The 21465-nt window shown below is 39.7% G+C and overlaps 1 long non-coding RNA gene across 3 annotated transcripts in view; it reads left to right on the top strand.

Moving 5' to 3' along the window:
- The window catches only part of LOC101720507 (uncharacterized), a 34173-nt gene that overhangs the window by 6761 nt on the left and 5947 nt on the right, over nucleotides 1–21465 (top strand). Inside the window, exon 4 of one of the 3 annotated variants that reach the window (XR_001184519.3) lies at nucleotides 4109–21457. The exons of the other annotated variants lie outside the window; for them this stretch is intronic. This is a non-coding gene — a long non-coding RNA (uncharacterized LOC101720507). Of the gene's footprint in view, nucleotides 1–4108; nucleotides 21458–21465 lie in introns of those variants that run through there. 3 annotated transcript variants of the gene reach the window in all.

Consider the following 21465-nt stretch of genomic DNA (forward strand, 5'->3'; position numbering starts at 1 on the left):
TTCTCTAGTCTAGCTCACATTCTGTAGATGATCTGTGCATCTCAGTTCCACACTGCAAAGGCACACCCAAGTCCAGCCTTCTGAGCATCTGCCCAGTATAGTCACACGGCCCAAGTGCAAGAGGGCCCTTTAATTTATGTAATGCCCTGTTGTTGCTATCTTAAAATTCTTAATAATCTTTGGAAAATGAACCTTATATTTTCAGTTTGCACAGAGTCTCAAAAATTTTATAGCTGCTCCTGGATATATCTCGTTACCAAAACTCTTGTTTCTGATACTGCAAAGTTTTAGAGGATTCATAGTAAAACATGTGGTTAGGAGAATATATTTGAAACAAGACAGGCCAGGGTGCAAGTCTTGGTTCTGTCACTTCCTAACAGTGTGCTTTTTGAGACATAAGATCTCTCTAAACCTCAATTTCCTCATCTGTGCCTACATCATAATTTGGCTTTTCTTTTTTCTGAAACAAATATTGTGGCAAAGCACTTAGCTTTCTGTGTGGCACAATGCGTGACAATACCATCAGTATGTGACTGTACACACTTACTACATAATGAAGACTTTGCTTTCCTCCAACACAACCAACAAAATATTTACCACCAATTACCACAATAATGGCTTATCTGACTGTGTGGTCCTTCAGCCCTTCAGCCTTCCATGTTTCCTTAATCTACTCACTTTCTTATCTGCTCAGTAAATGCTGAGTTCTTCTTCCTTGTGTCCCTCCCATTCAGCATTCTGCATTCTCACTGTGTCCATGAAAGGGTTGTTTTTAATTCTGCAACTTTAGGCAGAAAGACCAACTCCTTAATTTGAATCTGGGATAAAATATATTCTGGTTCTTAAATCTTTCTCACTTTCACCCACTTCACTGCCAGCCTACAACAGTTCCTACATAACATCATTAAGCATCAGTCCTGCTAATAGAAGTACAGTGGAATTACTAGTTAACCATTTCAGACTCCAAAATGTGTGAGCTCAAGCATAAAAGCTGCATCTAAAATATACACATGGGTGTGTTCATGCAAACACAAAACATCCAGATAAAAATTGTTCCTAAAATAGAGACCCTAAATGATCAACCAAAGTGTTTCAGAAATGTTCTGATGTCTGCACTTCAGATTGAACTGCATAACAATAAAGATGGACTAGTGAGTAGGTGAGTAATGGCTAGATCTCTGATAAAGCATATGCTTAATGTTTCCAGTCTTTTTTTTCTATGGCTTCTACTCTGAGTAACATTTTGGCCATCTTTTAAAATTATGATATGCAGGGACTAGGGATTTAGCCCAGTGATGCCCATGTCTGCCTCACAAGTTCAAGGTCCTGAGTTCGATCCCTGGGACCAGAAAAAACAAAAAAGAGTATGATAAGCAGTGTATTAACTATTGCTATCCTTTAATTATTGTTATGAAATTTTGTTTATTTTTTCATAGAAATAAGAAGAGTGCTTTTTAAAATTTTTTTATTAATATCTACTTGTATTACATTAAAATAATAAAACTAGGTGGTAAGGATATGGTGCTCACTGTATGACTTTTTTCTGTACATTTGAAAAGTTTCACAGTAAAATGTTGTACAGAAGAGTAACCATTCATTTATTATTTACGTGCATAGAATATTGATTAGGGTTCCCTAGAGGATTGAAATTAATAGAAAAATAATAATATGTAATCACACAGATGATTTATTAGATGAGCTTACAGGATCAGAGGCAGGATAGTTCACAATGGCTGTCTACAAGCTGGAGAGCCAGAGGGTACAGTAGCTGCTCAGTCCAAGTAGCTGGACTTTGTGAAATGTCCTTCAGGGGCAAAATCACAAGTGCTTTAACATAAACCAAAATCATTTAATCTTATAAGATATGATAAAAAATAAAGTATATTTTTAAATTTTTAAAAAGTTTTACAGTAAAAGACACATTGCTATTAATCTTTCAAGATACAGCTCCTTGCTTCAAACACACTCATCCCAGCATTCTTGCCACTTTCTGAAGCAGTTCTGGAAGTCTTCTTTCATGAGTGTCTTTAGTTGCACTGTTATGGCTGCCTTGATGTCCTGAATTGATTAAAAATCTTTACCTTTGGTATTCATTTTGACTTTGGGGAAGAGCCAGAAGTCCTTTGGTGCCACAGCTGGTGAATAAAGCAGTTCAGGACATGACCATAATGTTTTTTGTTTTTGTTTTTGTTTTTGGTACCGGGGATCAAACTCGGGACCTTGCGCTTTCAAGGAGGGCAGTGGAACCACTGAGCTAAATCCCCGACTCCATAATGTTTTTAAGAGTCTGCCTTTCCTTTGGATGGCACTCAGGAATAGCATTCACTGCATTTTTTTTTATCATACCTCATAAAGACAGGAAGGTGGACTTCTAGAACTGCTTTAGAAAGTGAGAAGAACAATGGGATGTGTGTTTGAAGAAGAGATGAAGAATATTTTGAGTGTGATTAATGGCAATGTCTTTTACGGTAATGCATTTTAAAATTTTAAACATTTGCCTATCATGCCTTGTATACCAACTCTTTAATGTCCAGAGGGAAGCTTTAAGATGAAAGCCACGGAACAGAGACTAGGGCACAGGTCTTCCATGTCCAAGAACAGTGCTCCCTCTACCAAAGTACAGCTGCCCCCAAACAAGGGCTAAAATGCTATTGGGTTGAAGTTCTTTGGATGTTTCTTTTCAATGGTAATTCTTTTTAGGGACCAGAACACACGTGAGGTCCTTCTAGGCTTCTGTTTTCTTGATTGTACTTACTACTTCAGCACCTTAATTTTACCTTAGATAACCCAATTAATTAATTCATCATCAATAGACATCACTCCTACTTACTGGATTTTTTGAATTGATTTCACAATAAACCTTATTTAGGACAAGCTGACCACCTTCATTTTTCTCATTTACACAAGAGCATCTAATACCTGGAGGTGTAGTGATGCTCCTAGTGAAGAAGAAGACAATGTAACCTACTGAGCTGGAACTTATGATTCCCTGCATATAAGAGAAAACTGGAGCAAGGGCAAGGCACACCTAACATGGACCCAGTCTTTCCTTCCATCCACATTTGTTATAAGGTTGTTTCCTCTAAGCTAGCAAGTGGCTAAGCTTTTTCTACAGAGAAAAGACAGTGGGTTCGTTCACTCCTGCACTGGAAGCACAGCTATTTTACTAAATATGATCATTACCAAAAATGCAATTCATTTTGTTCTATCAGATCTCAAATAGTATGCCTCAGAGAATTTTTAAAATGAAGGAGAAAGGAAGGGAGGGAGGGAGGGAGAGAAACAGACAGAGACCAAACTGATTCACACCTGATGTGGAGCTTGGACTAAAGACTAAGAAGCTAAGGAGACTAAATTAGTCCCAGTCAATTTTTGTCCTCTCCAGTCCAGCCATCAGGTTGTTCCCTTGTTGGAGTACAGACTAACTGACTCCTTGCCAGAAGGCACATGATTCGAATACCCATTTCATACAAGTTTATAAGAAGAGAGGAAGAGATGAGCTGACAGGAAGATGGTCTTCACTCTTAGAATGTCCTTTACTTTTAAGCTTTATTTTAGCGATTTTCATATCAATGGTGTAGAGTAGCATTTTGCAATTAATTCATCCTGATTATTTAAACTGTAAGACAAGGACAGAGACTTTTTTTTATCTTGACTGTATGATATATATTTATATTCAGTAAAACAGGAGACGAAGAGAGGGAGCTCCATGTTTGGTTTAACTCTTCAATAATTTACTCCCTCAATAAGACAGTTGGCTTATCTTTGGAAAAACCAAAGAAATTAATCTAGTTAGCAAAAGTTTTTGCCACCTGACTGCCTGTTGGTGAAAATAATATTTTGGGGAGAAATACTGTAGTTGGGGTGGAGATCATATATTTTCAAAGGGCTCAAATAGCGACATTTACATAAATTAATAGAGTTGAAACTTCTTAAAATGAATTTCTATTATAATGTATATGTTAGATTATAAAGTCCCATAGATTAACTTTTATCATGAAACAAAGGTTATTTTACTAATACAATCAGAATCACACTCCCTTCCATTTCTTCTCTCCTCTTTATAACTTATAAGGAATGGTGCTGAATCTGGTCTCTTGGTTCTCAGGAGCCTGGGATCCACCTGAAGAAAAAGCTGGTAAAACAGCTCTGAGCTTTCAAGCCTATGGGATTTAACCACACCAACAACCAATGCCTACCGAGCCAGCAAATCCAGTTGATTGAAGTCAGCTGTCTCAATTCCTTCACACACCAGATTTAAAATGGATCTACCTGTCTAACTGAGAAAGAAATCACTGTAGCAAAAGCTCACTCACCAGAATTATAATCCAAGGGGACAGTTGTACCACAGAGCCACCCATTCATGTGGACTTAGTCTCAATCCTTTTTTGTTTTTGTGCTTGGTTTTGTTTTTTAAAAATGATTTTTGCCATGGGGATTAGCTCAATGATAGAGCACTTGTTTAGTGTACACAGGCCCCAGGTTCCATACCCAACACAGGAAGAAAAAAAAAGATTTTCAACATTGGAGGATAAAATAACAACTCTGAGTAACTGTAGATCAAAAATTATGGCTCATGCTTATGCTCACTGAATATTTGTTCTGGGTGGGGGAGAACTGAAAGAGGAATAATCTTATTGTGTTAACCAAGACGTTTCCCTGTACCCTGAAAAGCTCATGTTCTCATCAAGAGAGCCTGAGAAAGTAGCCTCTCAATTAAGATTAATATCAGACCACAGAGAGCATAATGGTTTCATTGAATATTCAGTTATAAGCCAAACTTCTTCTTTCTGGTTGGAAATGCCTTTTCATTGTGATAAAGATTTTGACATTGGAGAGTAAAGGGAAGAAATAAATACACATGAGACAAGTTTATCAGAATGGGGGCTACAGAATATTCCTAGAATCTTTGTGAGGTTATAGAGAAAAATAGAAGAGAAAGAGCTGGAAGTTGTGTTTAAAAGTGTTATGTGTGTCCTTACCTTCAAATTAGGTTAGAAAGGATCTACTGTTAGTTGTCTTGGGAGAAATTGTTTTCCATTCTCTTAATTTGGAAACATTCTGGAATTTTTTCTCCCAGTTTTTTTATATCCAGTGGTATCCATTTCAACTTTTAGGTAAGTAGTATATGATATAAGATTAACCTTCAATACACAAGTGTATTTCTTTCTTTGCAATTCATACATACCCATTATGTCTGCAGATGTGTGATTATGATTTTTTAGCCTTTTCATATATTATATGTTAACTTTTTTACACATGCATGATACTTGATACTCTATTAGTTACTTTCCCATTGCTGGGATAAAATACAGGGCACCTGCAATTTAAAATAGGAGAAGATTACTTTGCTCACAGTTTCAGTGGGTTCAGTCCATGGCTGGCTGGTTCAAAGGCAGAAACAGCAGAGTAGAAGGGCATTGCAGAGGACAGCTGATAACCCCATGGCAGACAGGTGGCAAAGAAAGAAAGAAGGAACCAGGGACAGTAATACACCCTTCCAGATCATGCCTCTGGTGGTGGACCTCCAATCAGGCCCAACCTCATAATAGCATATTCAGCTACTGAACTCATCAGTGGATGAATACATTCATGAATGTAGTCCCCCCAGGATCCAATCATTTGCAAAATCCCTACCTCTAAACACATGCAACATCTGAGGGGACATTTTTTGTCTAAACCATAATAGTAAAAAGAATTATTTTCTAGAACAAATTTATCCAAACTTCCAGTTTTTTTATTTCATCTCCAAATAAGTCAGCTTCTCCAGAGTTTTAATTTTGCTGGCGCTTAATATCAAATCTGTTATCAGTAAAATATGATTACCGCTGATCATGGATTTTCAACTTCTTCATTTATATCCCCTGAATTTTAAATAGAATTCCATTTCATTATGAATGTCAACCTGATTATCAGTTATGGTTAACATTTGGTGAGGACCAAGTATCTTCTAAACACCATGCTTACAGATGAGGCAATCTTCCATAGGCCCATAAGCATCCCTGTTTCTTTTTGCTGTGTTTACCAAGAATGCAAAGTTCTGGGCTGGGGATTTAGCTCAGTGGTTCCTCCTCCTGCCACGCAAGCGCAAAGTCGCGAGTTCGATTCCAGTACCAAAAAAAAAGAATGCAAAAGTTCTGACTGTCCTTTCGAAAGGCCATTTCTCTGGGTTGTGTTCACAGCAAGTACGTGAAGAATAAGGTAATAACTCCCCTTGGACAAAGTCCAGACTTCTACTATATTTACTATAAAGTAATGCCTCTGTGAGATAACTGTCCCCGCCTATAACTCAAACCAGTGTGTGTGCAAGCATGTGTTATAGAACTTATTGTTATGGCTTATAACTAGATGTTCCCCTGAACCCGTAGAAGGGTTCACTCATAGATGGGGCTTTGGGGAGGTGGCTGAATCATGGGTGTGTGATACTGGATTATGAATGTGATAACTGGATCAGTCTACTGATTGGTTTAGCATAGCTCTGGGTATGGATTATGGGAGGGCCCACCCCGAGTGTGTGTGGCACCAACAAAGCCTTGTAGCCTGAATGAAGTAAAAGTGAAAGGAAGGCCCACTGCTAGGTGCTTCCTGTCTGCCACATCATAGACTATTTCTTCTCTGCCATGCCCCACCACCATGCCACTTGTCTTGGAGCCAGGCAACTATGGAGTGAAACCTCTATAAACTGTGAGCTAAAATAAACCTTTTCTCCTTTAGCTTTGTGTGTTAGGCATTTTGTCCCAGCAACAAGAAAGTAACTAAGACACTTCTGTAGCACCACAAATGAACACAAAGCTTTAGCAACTGTTTTTGCTATAAGAATTAAATATTTTTCCTGTCCCAGAAATCTCAGGTCTTCTGCCTGCATCCTGCAGCAGGTTAACTTAAATAGCTTTTAAGTGTAGTAAAATTACAGACCCTGCCTATGTAGTTCTTGATAAAATTTTAAAGCTCCCATGAGACTCTTTCAGATACAGACCTAAAACATCTCTGAAGTTACCAATACCCTATTGATCACAATTTTCTTCATTATTAAGTCTCATTGTCAGTTCTCTTGTCAGCACCTTCCATTTCATATGCTTTCCTGGCAGTTAAACTGCTCTACACTGTGCTGCTGAGAACAATCCCTCTGCTTATAAGCTACCATGATTTACAGCATAAAGCCTCGGCTGGGCCTCCAACAACACTTGTGACTTCTTTTTGCTTGTTTTGGAGCAGTTCTTCCTCCCATTCTCTTCAGATGCTAAAACTTTACTCTTCCCTCAAAGCTTCTTCTCTAGCCCTTTGTCTCCACTGTCTTATAGAAAGTTAGAAACTCCCAAGAAATAACTCCATAAACTGTGCTTCAGACAGATCTGTAAAGGTGGATCTAGAACACTCCTCTACCTCCTTAGCTAAAAACATGAGCTGTTCCAGTCAAATACCTCCTCCCTGTGATAGTTAATGCTGAATGTCAACTTGATTGTATTAGAAAATGCTTAGTAAATTAGTAAAGAACATTTCTGGTTATGTCGGTGGAAGTGTACAGAGATTATTGGCATTTGGGCCAGCAAACTGATGGAGAAAATCCACCCTAATTTTGGGTGGCACCATCCAATAAGCTTATAGTCTGGGTGGAAGGAAAAGGAAGAAGAAAGAAATTGGCCTGCATTTGAAAAGCTCCATTCTGCTTGAATGAGTGTGTTTTTGTTACTACCAATGCCTTTGGAAATCAGACTCCAGCTTCTTCAGCTTTACATTGTGGATTCATACCAGCAATGCTCCACAGAGCTCCCAAACCTTCAGTCCTGAACTGTCTGGTGTTCCATCCTTTATCCCTCTTGTTCCACAGCTTCTAGCTTCTTGGACTGAGCAAATACTAGAAGGGCCTCTGGCTTGACAGTGTGCAGATAGCCATTGTGGACCCTATCACCTCAGATCATGTAACCCTACCTAATAAACAAAATACCCAAAACCCACAACTTAAAGGAGATTTACTTTTGGCTTATGGTTTCTGTCCATAGTCAACTAGCTGGCACAAAGACAGAAGCAGGATGGCAGAAGGGCATGGCAGAGAAAAAGGTACTCAACTCATGTACTACAGCCAGAAAGCAGAGAGAGAAGGGAAGAGCCAAGAATAAGAATACACTTTACCCTGTCAGGCCCTCAGTGACCCAACCCCAACCAGGTCTCACCTCCTAACAGCACACTCAGCTATTGAACTTATTAACAGATGATCCATTGATAAGTATAGCACCTCAACAAACCAATCATCCTCCAAATACATGAAACTTTGGGGGGACATTTTAGATCTAAAATGTAACATTCTGCTTGTGGTGTCCAAAAGACCATTGCATTATTTAAAACACATTTAACCCATCTCTAAGAATTGTCTAAGTCTTAACAGTTCCAGCATTGCTGAAAACTCCAAAGTCTTCTCTGAGACTCAAGGCAAACTCTTTTATATTGAGCCCCTATAAAAATCAGAAAGAAAGTCAGACACTTCCAACATACATTGACATAGGATAAACCTTCCCATTTCAAAAAGGAAAAATAGAAACAGAAAGAAATAGGACTAAGGCAAGTCTGGTCCTGTAAGGGCAAACATTAAATCTTGTAGCTCCATATCCACCACTTTGGACAGGTGTTGGTGAGATGTGAACTCCAAAAAGGTTGGGCAGCCCTGCTCCTCTGGCCTTGCTGGTTGCCCCTACATGGTCTCTCTCTTGGGCTTGCTTCATTCATCCTGTGGCTTTCCTCAGCAGATGATCCATGTTCCTGATATCTCCAGCTTCTTGGGTTCTCCACTGCACTTTCAGCTTCACTCTTAGTTTCACATACTCCCCTCTCATGGGCTTCTGGTAGGGACTGTGACTCTATCACACACTTTTGGCTACTCTTCCAGGCCTTATTCTGAAATCTGGGAGGAGGCCTCCATAACCCCATGACTCTTGCATTCTTGTAAAACTAGCACCATGATGATGCCAAGGTATTCCACCAACTTGAGTGGTAGCTGGGTCTGATTGGATCCCGACTGTGGCAGCCTCTGAATGGCTAGATGGCAACCATGACAAAATGAATCCCAGCCAACCAATTTCCCAGGTAGTTGTTCTTGAGCAGGCATCCCAGGGACTCTCTTTTTAATGGAAAAGCATTACAGTTTTCCACCCCTGAGCCTGTGATTTGTGAAGTCTTCCTGATTCCTGAATGCCTTCAACCCCTCTTTCCTATTGTCTTGATGGAAAATACTTAGCTTCTTTTCAGTGATAACTTTTCAGCAACCACGCTCTCTTACCAACAGCTTTGTAGGCACTTCCTTCCTGATAAATTAAAAATCCATCCCCTGATTCTCACTGTAGATCTTGCTAAAAGCAGCTAGCAGTAATCATGCCACAGCCTGAACATTGGGATGCTTTGAAATTTCCTCTGCTAGATGAATTAGTCCTCCAACCAGGTCTCACTTCCTAATACCATATTTAGCTACTGATCTCATCAACAGATAAATCTACTGATGAGTACAGCATACCCATAATCCAATCACCTTCCCAAAACATGAGATGGTTGGGGGGGGGGGTTAGTTCTAAACCATAGATGTGGTTCTAGAGGAAAAGAATTATATGGATGAATTTCCCTAATTGATTTAGTATTTCCTGAACTTGACTTTCTATGATGAAACCTAAAATTACCATAATATCTCCTCTGGTAATGTAGTGATAGACCATGGTAGGAACTATTTAAAGATATATAGAACATAGATCCATTTGATACTCCTAATTCTCCACTTGTGAAGTGCACTTGCAACTCTATACATAATACTTCTGCACATTTTTGGAAGACAAAAATATAATGATGTTAGCTGGTTGCTCTTAGGATCTCTGGGCAGTAATACAGGGAAAAATGAGCTCAAAGACTCACTTTCAAGCCCCAGACATGCATAAACAACCTAAAGTTGTTCTAAAGTCTGTCCTGAAGGAAAATCTTCTCTATTACAGCCATAGAGTTGAAATGGACAAAAAACAAATGCAAGTCCTTATTATACAATTGGATGGATTATGGCACAAGTTCAACACTCAGCCTTGAAGGATATGTGCAGTTAAATTGAGGGCACTGATAAAAAAAAAATAGGATCATATAAATTGGGATGGAGATGTTTGGGGGGACTCTGATGAGGCTGAGGACATTGAACTCCTAAATTCTGATGAGTTTATTTTACCAGAGGAAGTGGCCTCCCCACACTCAGTGATAGAGCCATCCCTACCTTACCCCCATACCCCTGCCACCCGTAAGCCTTTGAACATCTGACTGAGGAAACTAACCCTGCTTTGCCTATGAAAGCAGTAGTGACCTTCCCTGATGCAGTTACCAAGAAAAACAGTGCTGATACTCCCTAGGACCTACCTTTTCCTGTAGACCTATAACCAAGCTCAAATCTCAGAAGGCCCCTAGAGGTAGGGATACATAGCATGGCCCATGAAGAGGTATACTACACTTACAAAGAACTTGTATTTTCCAATTCTAATAAGCAGAGATATGAGGAACAGGTATCAGAAAAGATTTTAAGGGTGTGGGATAATGGTGGAAAGAACATAAAACTGGATCTGGCTGAATTTCTTGATATGGGCCCTGCCTTAGTTACCTTTCTCATTGTTGAGACAAAATACCCAACACTCAAAGTTAAAGGAGGAAAGGTTTATTTTGTAGCTAACCATTTTTGGAGGTTTCAGTCCATAGTTGGCTGGCTCCAAGGCAGGGTGGCATGGCAGAGGATAAACAATTAATGGCAGGCAGAGGTAGCAAGGCAGCAAGCAGCAAAGTAGCAAATCAGCAAGTGGCAACAACATCCCTATTTCTGTCCCTTATATTCTATCCAAGCTACATGCCCTTAGGGCAGGTAGTATTCACATCCAGGGTGGGCCTTCCTATTATCCATGCCCAGGACTATGCCAACCAATCAGTGGACTAATTTAGTAATCACACACCCTTGATCCAAACATGACACACTCCAGATCCAGCCACCTCTGAAAAGCCCCACTTATGATCACATGAGGCTTTTGGGCGGGGGGGAAGTCATCTACATACAACCCGTAACAGGCCCTCTAAGTAGAGAACAACACTGAGCTCCTGATATGGCACCATTTCCACCATGAAAAGGATAGTGCTTCATCTTTACTGCAATAGATATTCTATATATGGGGCTGCCCTCCCTGTATATAACACTTCTGTCAAAACTACCATCTATAGAATTATAAAATATCTTATTCACTGTCATGGTATTCCACAACAGATTACTTCTGACCAAAGAATGCATTTCACAGCCACACACACAGTGGCAATGGGCTCGTGCTCATGGAATTCACGAATCTTACCATGTTATCCACCATCCAGAAACAAATGGATTGATAGAATGTTACAATGGTCCTTTGAAGATTCAGTACAGTGCCATCTAGGTGTCAATACCTTGTAGGGCTGGAACAAGGTTCTCTAGAAGGCACTATGTGCCTTGATTCAGCATCCAATATATGTACTGTTTTTCCCATAGCCAGGAACCATGGATCTGGGAACCAAGGGGTTGAAACAGAAATGGTACCATTACCCCTAGTGATGTGTGAGTAAGAAGTCTTAATTCGGGCTGTTTGGGGGGGCTTTCTACCAGGAGACACAACAGTGACTCCATTAAACTGAAAGCTAAGACCTCCCCCAAAGGGAGTTATGGTGCTGGCAGAGGTGATTGATCCTGACTACCAAGGGGAAATTTGACTACTACTCCATAATAGAGAAAAAGAAGAGTATGTTTGGGAATGAAGGAGATCTCTTATGTCAACAAGAAACTACACCACCCAATCCAGGCCAGATGATAAATGACTCAGACACTTTAGGAACGAAAGTGTGAGTCACTTCAACAAGTAAAGAGCCAAGATCTATTGAAGTACTTGCTGAAGGCCAAGAAAATACATAATGGCTAGTAGAAAAAGGTAGTTATAAATACCAGCTATGACTGTGTGACCAGTTGCAGAAACAAGCTTTGTACTAGTTGTCATATTTCTTCCCTATTTTATTAAGAATGAGGCAATGTATATATACACATTCATAAAGCTTGTTTTTTGTATCTTATAGTCATCTACTGCCCCCAGCATAAAACATTCTATGAGACAGTCTTAGTCATATTTTTTTCAAAACTTTAATAAACAATCTAAATTCTTATCTCTGGTGATAAGAAAAGAGAAGACAATTAAAATACAGCACAAAACCTAAAATTACAGTTGAAATAAATAGCTTTAGATTATCTCAGTTAACATAAGCACCACTTAAACTTCTAAGATAATTCAAAACCATGTATCTTGTTGTTCTTAAATGATCATAAGATGCCAAGTGTTATCATGTAAGAAATTGATGTTTGAAGAAGCCAGGGAACTAATAGGCTTCTTGTAATCCACGATCTTCAAACAGGATTTGTTCAGTAATTTGTGACATAGGAAGAGAAAAGCAAAATGTCTTTCAGTTTGGGGATAACTTACTTCATTTTTTATACCATTTTCATCCTGTGCTTATGTATCCTGGGGAAATATACGGCATGTCTATCACTTTTGTTTAACTTTTATAGAAACACATTTATCTTAAGGTGGAAGAGTCAAATATTACTTGACTTCATGGCTTTCTTTATCTGTACTCTTTATGGACACTTGATGATTTCTTTCATGTACATGTCACAGACAGACATCAAATGTGAGAGTAGAAAGGAACTTGAACTAAGCTTCATACTAAAATTCTACAGGTGCAGCTAAGGTGCAGAGAAATATTACCATAGATACATAAATATTAATCAAGAACAAGCAGCAGTGAGAATTTGGATTCCCATGAGAGCAATAAGAGGCCACTTAAATTGTAGAGAAAATCTACCTCTAAAGTCTGTCCCATTGCTAAGGGGCTCTTTCTGTTGGGAGTTGCATGGAGATACTCATGCTGCACATTTCTGAGCATTTCTGTACCTGCACTAGAAACCCAATCTCTGACTCTGGCTGTAGTAGTGCTTAGACCACAGCTTGGGTGACAATATTCCACAGGCAAGAATTCTGTTTCCCTGTAGTCGGCATCAAGGAAAAGAGCACTGCTTCGTGGCTACAAATAGGACCAAATTAAAATCAAACCTCAGATCTCATCCATTGGTATACTTTATATGCCACACTGGAGTTTACGCCCTCTGAATGGGGTTGTAAAATATTTTGGCACAAATCCACAAAATTGCATATCTTTATTTTCTCTGATAGAGCCAAATTCCTAACATTTGACTGTATTAACTTGCCATTAATTTTATATAAAAAGCTACATTTTTGAAGTTCACCTTATTCATCAAGCTTTTGGCGTTTATTGGGTTCTGGGTAAAAGAACTGCACTTTAGATGTCTTTAGACTCAGAGAATGGGCTTCCTAATGAGGTTATCCATCTGTGTTCCCAGTGGAATACCAGCTGAAGCTGGGCTGTAGCTCAACCTCACTGGACACAAACACATGAAATCACATGGTTTATGCTATATAAGTTTATCTCAAAGATATTTACATGCAATGTAGTCAGAAGATTTTCTCTGATGGAACCTTAGAGCTCTTTACTCCTTTTCCCAGTACCTGCTTGCTGCAGGGATATGAGCCCACCCTGACACACTCTTGCTGTTGACAGGAAGTGCCCTGCCATCTTACCTCATCATTCCCAAGTCCTTTTTCTGCACAGCTCCACTGCTCTTCCCATACTGGCCTATTTCTCATCTTGTTGTTTTTTTTGTACCAGGACCTTGCACTTGCGAGGTAGGTATGGCACCACTGAGCTAAATCCCTGGCCCTATTTCTCATCTTTTAGTTCAGTAGTGGTGAACCTAGGGCACTCATGATATTTTTTTCCTTTTCAGACAAAAGATATTAATGTATGAGTTGTTTTTTCTAAACTAAAAACAGTATTTAGGTTTAATTGCAGTGTTGGCACTTTGTGACAAATAAGTAGGTTGTGGGTTGCAGTTTGAGCACTCATCTCTGAAAGATTCACCATCACTGCTTTAGTTTCTAGCTCAAATGTCACCCCATCTGAATAGCCTTTCTAGGCTGACTTCTTAAGACATAAGCCAGATTGTTAGCTACTTCACATCTTTCATATTTTGGAAACTGTTGTTTTGATTATTTCTTGTTTTGGGTTATGAGATCAGGTATGTCTGCCTAGTTTACTGTCTCCTCAGTAACTAGAATAGTTACTTGTGTATCCTATGAGTTCATTAAATATTTGCTGCAAGAACATACATAGTCTTACCCACTGGGCAGAAAACATGGATATACTCTGATCCTTCTCATGCAACATTATTAAACATGTCTACTTACAGCACCCAGAGGTTACCTATTTATTCATCTCGGGCCACAAAGCCACTGGGGTCTTCAGAAAATAGATTTCTTTACATCACCAGGTCCTTCATCCTTCACTCTCAATAAGCTCCCTTCACTCTGTTTGCAATACTAGGATTGCTTAGCCTTCCACTTTATAGATTGTACACGATTTATATTGTCTTGGAAGTTGTTGTGTCAGTTACAGATTTGTGAATCAGAACTCCATATGCACTCTTGTTTCCTGGTCTGTGAAAATGAATCTTGACACTTGAAATACAGTGTATACTCATGATGCATAATGATGTTTTGGTCAGTGATGAATGGATTCTATATGACAATGGTCCCAGAAGATTACAGTGGAGCTGGAAAGTCCCCATTACATGGTGTTTTTACTGTACTTTTTCTATGTTTACACAAATTCTCATCATTGTGATACAGTTGCCTACAGTGTTCAGTATAGTACTATGCTGTATAGGTTTATAGCCTAGGAGCAAAAGGCTGTACCATATAGTTGAAATGTATAGTAGGCTACACCATCTAGGTTTTTTTTTAAAGTACACTCTGTGATGTTCTCACAGTAACAAAATCACCCAATGAGACATTTCTCAGAACTTATCTTCTGTCACTGAGAGACACATGGCCTTATTTTATTTGGCCAAGAGGCTCAGTTTCGGGGCTTGGCCCATAGAGGGCAATAGAGACATTGTAAGTAAAGGATCTTTCTTCCAGGTTTATAGTTTGCTGCTCATAGGTTCATTAGAACAAAATAACCAAATAGAATATTTACCCCTAGACTGTGGGGAGGGGTATATTAGTAAATGTAATGGAACAACAATGGATTCCTAGCTTTACATTCTGTCATGAGAATTCAGCATCTCAACACAACTGTCTTGTATGTTTGATCTGGTGCCAAATCATTTGCTAACAGTTTCTTCTAATTTGTCAAAATCTATTGAGCTGTGGCAGAAAGTTTGTGCTCCTAGATCTTATACAATGCTGCAACCTGCAAAAGGGCCTGAGAAGTACAGTTCACTAAAAGGACTCTCTTGAGAGCCCTTATGTCTGGTGTAAGCCTTCCAATAGCCCCTGCAAGAGAATATGATTTAAATCAAAGCTGAATTCCTTTATTGAAAGTAAAAAAATTAAAACCAATACAGTAAGTGTAAAGTGACATAATCCATTCTAAAAACAAAGAATGAATAAACAAAAATGTGATACAGACACAATGTAATTATCCAGTCTCAAAATGGAATGAAATTCTAATACATGCTACATCATGGATAAACCTTGAAAACCTATGTTAAGTTGTTCTTTAATTTTCCCAAAGAGACATGAAAGACATATTGCTTCTGGATTAGGATGGCAGCAACAGACCAAAGAATAACTCAGACAAGTCCAGCTTGGCAAATAAATGAGTTTATTAGGTATTACTAACAGAATAGTGGATAGCTTATGAACAGCTACACTACCAAAGTCATCACCTCCCACTGGCCTCTTGTTTATATAGGGATCTAAATTGCATATCAAAAGCAAAGAACCAGAACCAGAATCCTTGGGAAAAATTACGTGTTTATGTGCATTCTGTTCTTATCCTGATTGAGAATTCCCTGGTTTCACCAACACCATCAAGCCACAGTGAGGGATGTCTGTGCTTCACTGCAATCTGGCACACAGCCTCAGTGGGTGGTAAGGGCCCACGGGCCAGGTAATGGTTACTAACTATAAAAGTGTCTCCTTGGCTAGGGTGAACTTGGATGTTCCTTATGTGAACTTGGAGGTCCTCACTGTCATTGGGAATGGCTGCGGTTCTCATCAGGGGAGCTCTTATCTTCACCTTGAGCATCACTTTCTGGTTCCAGTTCAAATCTTCAGCCTGGTGACCCAAATCCTTCAGCCCACTAGTTCAGGCTATCTAGTTTCACCACTGGTCTTTGGGCCTTCCTGAGCCAGATCCTTCTTATAACTTGCATGAGGCATTGCCGTGGGCTGTAGGCCTCTGGCAGGACTTGTGTGGGACGTTGCCATGAAATCTAGGCCCTTGGCTGGATTCTTTAGGTCTCTAGTGTGTGGACAGATCTCCTGGATTCCTCTGCGTTTGACTTTCTGGGTGAATATTATAAAAGAATCCTATAAATTACGTGTCCTGTGTTAAATCTGTTCCCTTGCAAACCCTGACTACAACACCTCACATAGCAGAAAAGACAAGAGAGTTCTCAGGGGTTCCTTTTAAAAAGGGTCCCTTCACTCTCATGACCTGATCACCTGCCACATGCCCCATCTTCAAATACCATCACAGTGGGGATTAGGCTTAAACGTATTAATTTTGGAGAGGCAAACATTCCATCTCTAACATGACAATAGATGTTCTTTCGAGCTTAAACACACATCTAGGCAAGAATTTCCAAATTGGGCCTTGCAAAAGAGTAACCCACAAGGGATAAGGTCACCCTTGAAGTTGGTTAAGCTTCTTTCTAGTCCAATTATTTTGTTCTAGAAATTGTAACACGTTCTTGGTATGGTTAAATGTGAAAAATAAGGCCTTTATATGACCCACACCTCTGTGCAACTCAGGAAAAACTACTTTTGGTAGAGTCGTCTGTCAAATGATTAGTTCAGCTTCCATGTTCTACCCTGGATTCAGCACACTCACCTACCTTCAGGTGACAGTGGCCTTAACATTTCCTTGAAATTCCCCAATACAGAAGAGATTCTTTCCAGATTCTTGGTATTCTGAACAAAGAAATGTACAAGACACACGGGAAAGGTAGTGTGGATTTACATTTATTGAAGGTGGAAAAGAAATATGCTATGCAGAGTGAGAGCGAGTTGGTGAACAGACTCACAGCGGCCATCAGGGCTCTTTTGTATATGGAATTCCTAGATTGCTTTTTTCCATGCAAACCAAGCTTTTGGGATAATTGTCCTATCAGAAACTCAGCTGGCCTGCTTGGTTTTGCAGATGATATAATGAAGAATCAGAAATGGCACTTTTTTGATTGGTCCTGTGCATGGGTTTGGAAACTGCATGGTCATCCTGGATTCTGTGTTCTGTGCATATGCCCTGGGTCTACAGGACTGAAAATCTCTTCATAATTGTTTAACTGGTTTGCCGTGGCTCTAGTCTCCTACCTCACCTCCAATAAAACCCAGCTCTTCCATTTTATAGCCATATTAAAGGTGTAATTGATTTGTGATACCTCAATAAACACTGTATCCAAGACATTTTAAAATATTTTATTTTAGCAGTACTAGGCATTGAACCCAGGGGCTTTGCACTGAGCTACATCCCCAGTCCCCCTTTTTCTCAGATAAGGTTTTAAGTTGCTAAACAGCTCAGGCTGGTCTTGAACTTGCAATCCTTCTGCCTCAGCCTCTAAAAATGCTGGTATTACAGATGTGTACTACAACACCTGGCTGGTTTTTAAAATTTTAATGTGAATCATTAAACTAGAGAAATAATTGGGATTCAAAGTAAAATTTAAAACAGTGAATGGGATGATTGTGGGTCTCTGCATTATATATAAATGAAGAAAGAGGAAAATAAACAATGGCAAAGTAACTGACAATATTCACTCAATAGTTCTGCTAATTGTAGGGTAATATTGGATTTGAAGATGATGTTAAAGGACTTTGACAACTTTCAACATGAAAGGCAAACATTTTGGGTAAATCCAGAGGTGGCCTGTGAGCTCTGACTCTGCTGCCTACTAGCTGGCAGATTCAGTAAACTATGAAATGGAGACCATATGGGACAACCTAACACCATTTGTGCAGTACAATAGATGATCAATAAATGTTGAGGGCATTAATAGTTCTAAGCCCCCATTAACTCAGAATTTATACCTCAGAAATGCTTCAGAGTGCTCTCTAACCTTGATGTTGAGGGCTGGGATCCACCACAAGATTGAGAGGTTTTTGACAGCATAATTACAGTAACTGCCAACTCTTGAACTGCTCCTCTCCTTCATCTTCTGTATCCCCTCCACTTATGGTACAGCATCTGGTATACAGTAGCCACTCAATAAATTTTTGCAGAACTAGGCATGTAAACTGAACTTCTTAACTCATTCTTAAGAAACACGAATCTTCTAGGGAAGACAGGCATTATAAACTTCACCTGAGGAAACTCATCAGAAGGAAGAGTTACAGAAGGTGGTCCAGGCTTCAAGAAGGATCCTCTGGGAAAAGGAGAGGGCTTGGAGAATTTCCCTCCAAAAGATGTTTTCGTTTTCTTATTCACCCAAGGGCCTGAGTGCACTAGTTTGTTGAATCAAAAAATGTCAGCATAAATAATTTAGAAATCATCCTCAGGCCCAGAAATCATCCTCAGGCCCGCAGAGGGTATGTGGCTTAAAATCAAATCAAAAACAAAAGAACTAGGACTAGGAGCCCATAGTAGACTCCTTGTTTACTGCTTTTTTCCACAACAATATAAGAGCTTATAAAAAGGTATTATGAGTGCGGTTTTTAATGTGTTTGGACAAAAAGAAATGGAAGGGATAGGCTATTCCCAAGGGAAGAAGGTATAGTGTTGATAGGTAAGAGTCTTATTTCAGATTATCCTTCTCCATCAAAGAAACTGATCCTCAGTACTGATAAAAGTGTAGTCCAAAACAGTTGGCAGGTAATTAAGTTTAAAGATAGGTGAGAGGATAGAATGCCTAATCAGTTTAATTGAATGCAAGCTCCAGACTCCAGACTCCGAGACATTCCTCTTCAGACTACTGAGAGAGTTTGCAGCTGTTGTAGATCTCCCTGGGGAAGAGTGTTGCTAACTACTTTAAAGGAAGGGTTAACTAGCTACGTGAGGTTGACAATTATTGCAAGCCTTTCTGCATCCATATTCAGCAGTTCTCAGCTACCATGTGATTTGGACTCCACTTGAGATAGTTACTTCCTTTATAGAATCAGAACTGTTAAAGATTGAAACAGAATACAATGAAGCCTTGAAACCAACAAAATAAGATTTAAGAGAGCAATTGAAAAGTACTCTATTTAGCTTTTTAAAAACAATCTGTAAATACAAAACAGAGGAGATGTGGATTAAGAATAATTCATTTTCAAAAGGCTCAGAAAACTTAGTGGACTCCAAGCTTGCATTTTTGTGTGATGCAGCAAACAAAATGGCTAAGGAAATCTTTAAAGCATTAATAAAGGCAAAGGGTTCAAAGTAAACAGAGCATGGGCTTTCTGACTCTTCTGCCAGGCAGACATCCTCTGTAGTATTGTATTCCATCTCTGTTGGTGTCCCGAGAAGGATAAATAATACATGATCTAGAAGTCATGTCAGGTGAGTGTAATAGACTTGGGAATGTTCATTTTGTAGGGCTGTTCAATTTTGTGACTAAACTGTAAAGGAGGCAGTCATTTTCTGTGTCAGTTTATAAAATAGAGCTAAGATGAATTAGATGAAAGCAAACTTATCTAACATAGGAAAAAGAAAACTAGCATTGGTTGAATGCCCATCACCTGTCCCTACTTGTGCCAGTATTTTGCATTATTTTATTAAATATTTTCAGAAACTGTTGGATATTTTTAGGATAGTGTGCTTCCAGGCACTGGAAGTCATTTCTCTAGCTCAGGACTATTCATTTTGAGCAGTGTGATCCCTTTTCTGCTTCCAAGTCTCAGGAATGCTCTCCAGGCCCTTCTGGAACCAGCTTCCCACATGTAGACAGGTTGTCTGGGGGCAGCACAGGCCCCAGTGTTTTGGAAAAATGGGTTTCCCACACAAGTTTCAAGGTTCCAAATTCCTCCAGAAGGGCTGACTGTGAAAGAGGCCACCTAATCCATATTTTCCCCAGCTGCTATTTCCAGCCTGTCTTGAACATTGGGATGGAGGGCTATGTCTATGGGAAAGACTGAGTGTGTTAGGGAATGTAGGAGCTTTGAATTTGTGAGGGATACATGACAGCAGATGGGGCTGGCCAGGGGATCCCCCGTGAACACATTTTCTGGCCAGTAACAGCCATTCCCTTCACATTCATCTGTAGCCTTAGAGTCAGTTTAGCAGAAACCCTTCTGCAAGAGGGATGCTCTGGTCACTGAACAGTATGCATCCTTCAGGGTCCTGTCCTGGATGAAACCAGAACTCAACTCAGGATTCCAATAAAGAGATGTTTTCTGGCTCCACCGTTAGCCCACACCCCTTTCACAGGCATGATGCCTTCTAATCCTACCCACTAATATTGTCCCTGCTCTAGACTGGGAATTTGAAGCAGGAAGTAATTTGAGTAATTTGCTGAGTGCTACAACTCACGGTGGAGCCAAAGCTGGAACTCAACCCCTCTGAGCCCATTTGGCTTTGTCCCTGGGATGGTGCCTGCTGGAAGAGGACAGCAGCAAGCTGACACCTTTTTCTGAGAGGCTCTAGGCTTCTCCTCATCATCTTGGTCACCTCTCCCCCTGGAAGTCCCCAGCTTTCTGTATCTAAAATGGGAGGGGTGGGCATTAGATCTTAGATCTCAGATGTTTGTTTCTTGCTCCATATTACCAAAGAAAATCACCAGTTTTTACAAAAAAAAAAAATTACAAAAAAAGACTATTACAGAGATGTGAACAGGAAATCACAAAGGAATTCAAGGCACCAGGCACCTTGCAACCTCAAGGCCATGTGCTTGCTCTCTCTACCATATTGGCTCCCCTTGGCATCTATACAGCTCCTTCAACACATTCAGGTCTTCTTTATAATGCCACCTGGTCAGCAAGCAGTAACTGCTCCTCCTCAGCACTCCCTCCTCCCCCACTGACTTTGTTATACCATTTAACAGCATCAAATATTTGTAGATTCAATTGTTTATTGTCTACCTCTAACCACAGTGTAGGCACAGTTTTGTCTGTTTTATTCATTGCCATAATCCCAACACCGAGAATACTAACCCAAGGAAGATGATCAATAAATATTTTTTGAATGAATGAATGAGCACTGATTGGAATTATTAGAAGGTGTAGAGAGAATTTCCCAGGACTGATACCTAATCCATCTTTCCTAATTCAAATTGCTAACCACTCCTTTGGTGAAACCTGCTGAAATGCAGAGAGCTTTCATTTGGCCACAAGAGGGTGGTGTTGATTTTATTTTTATTGTGTGGGAGCTTTGTTCTTAACTACTCTGTTTTCTTCCTCCTTA

The sequence above is a fragment of the Heterocephalus glaber genome, unplaced genomic scaffold, assembly GCF_053883595.1.
Source record: "Heterocephalus glaber isolate CG9 unplaced genomic scaffold, H.glaber_assembly_v1.0 deba00000809, whole genome shotgun sequence".
NCBI classification, from domain to species: Eukaryota; Metazoa; Chordata; class Mammalia; order Rodentia; family Bathyergidae; genus Heterocephalus; species Heterocephalus glaber.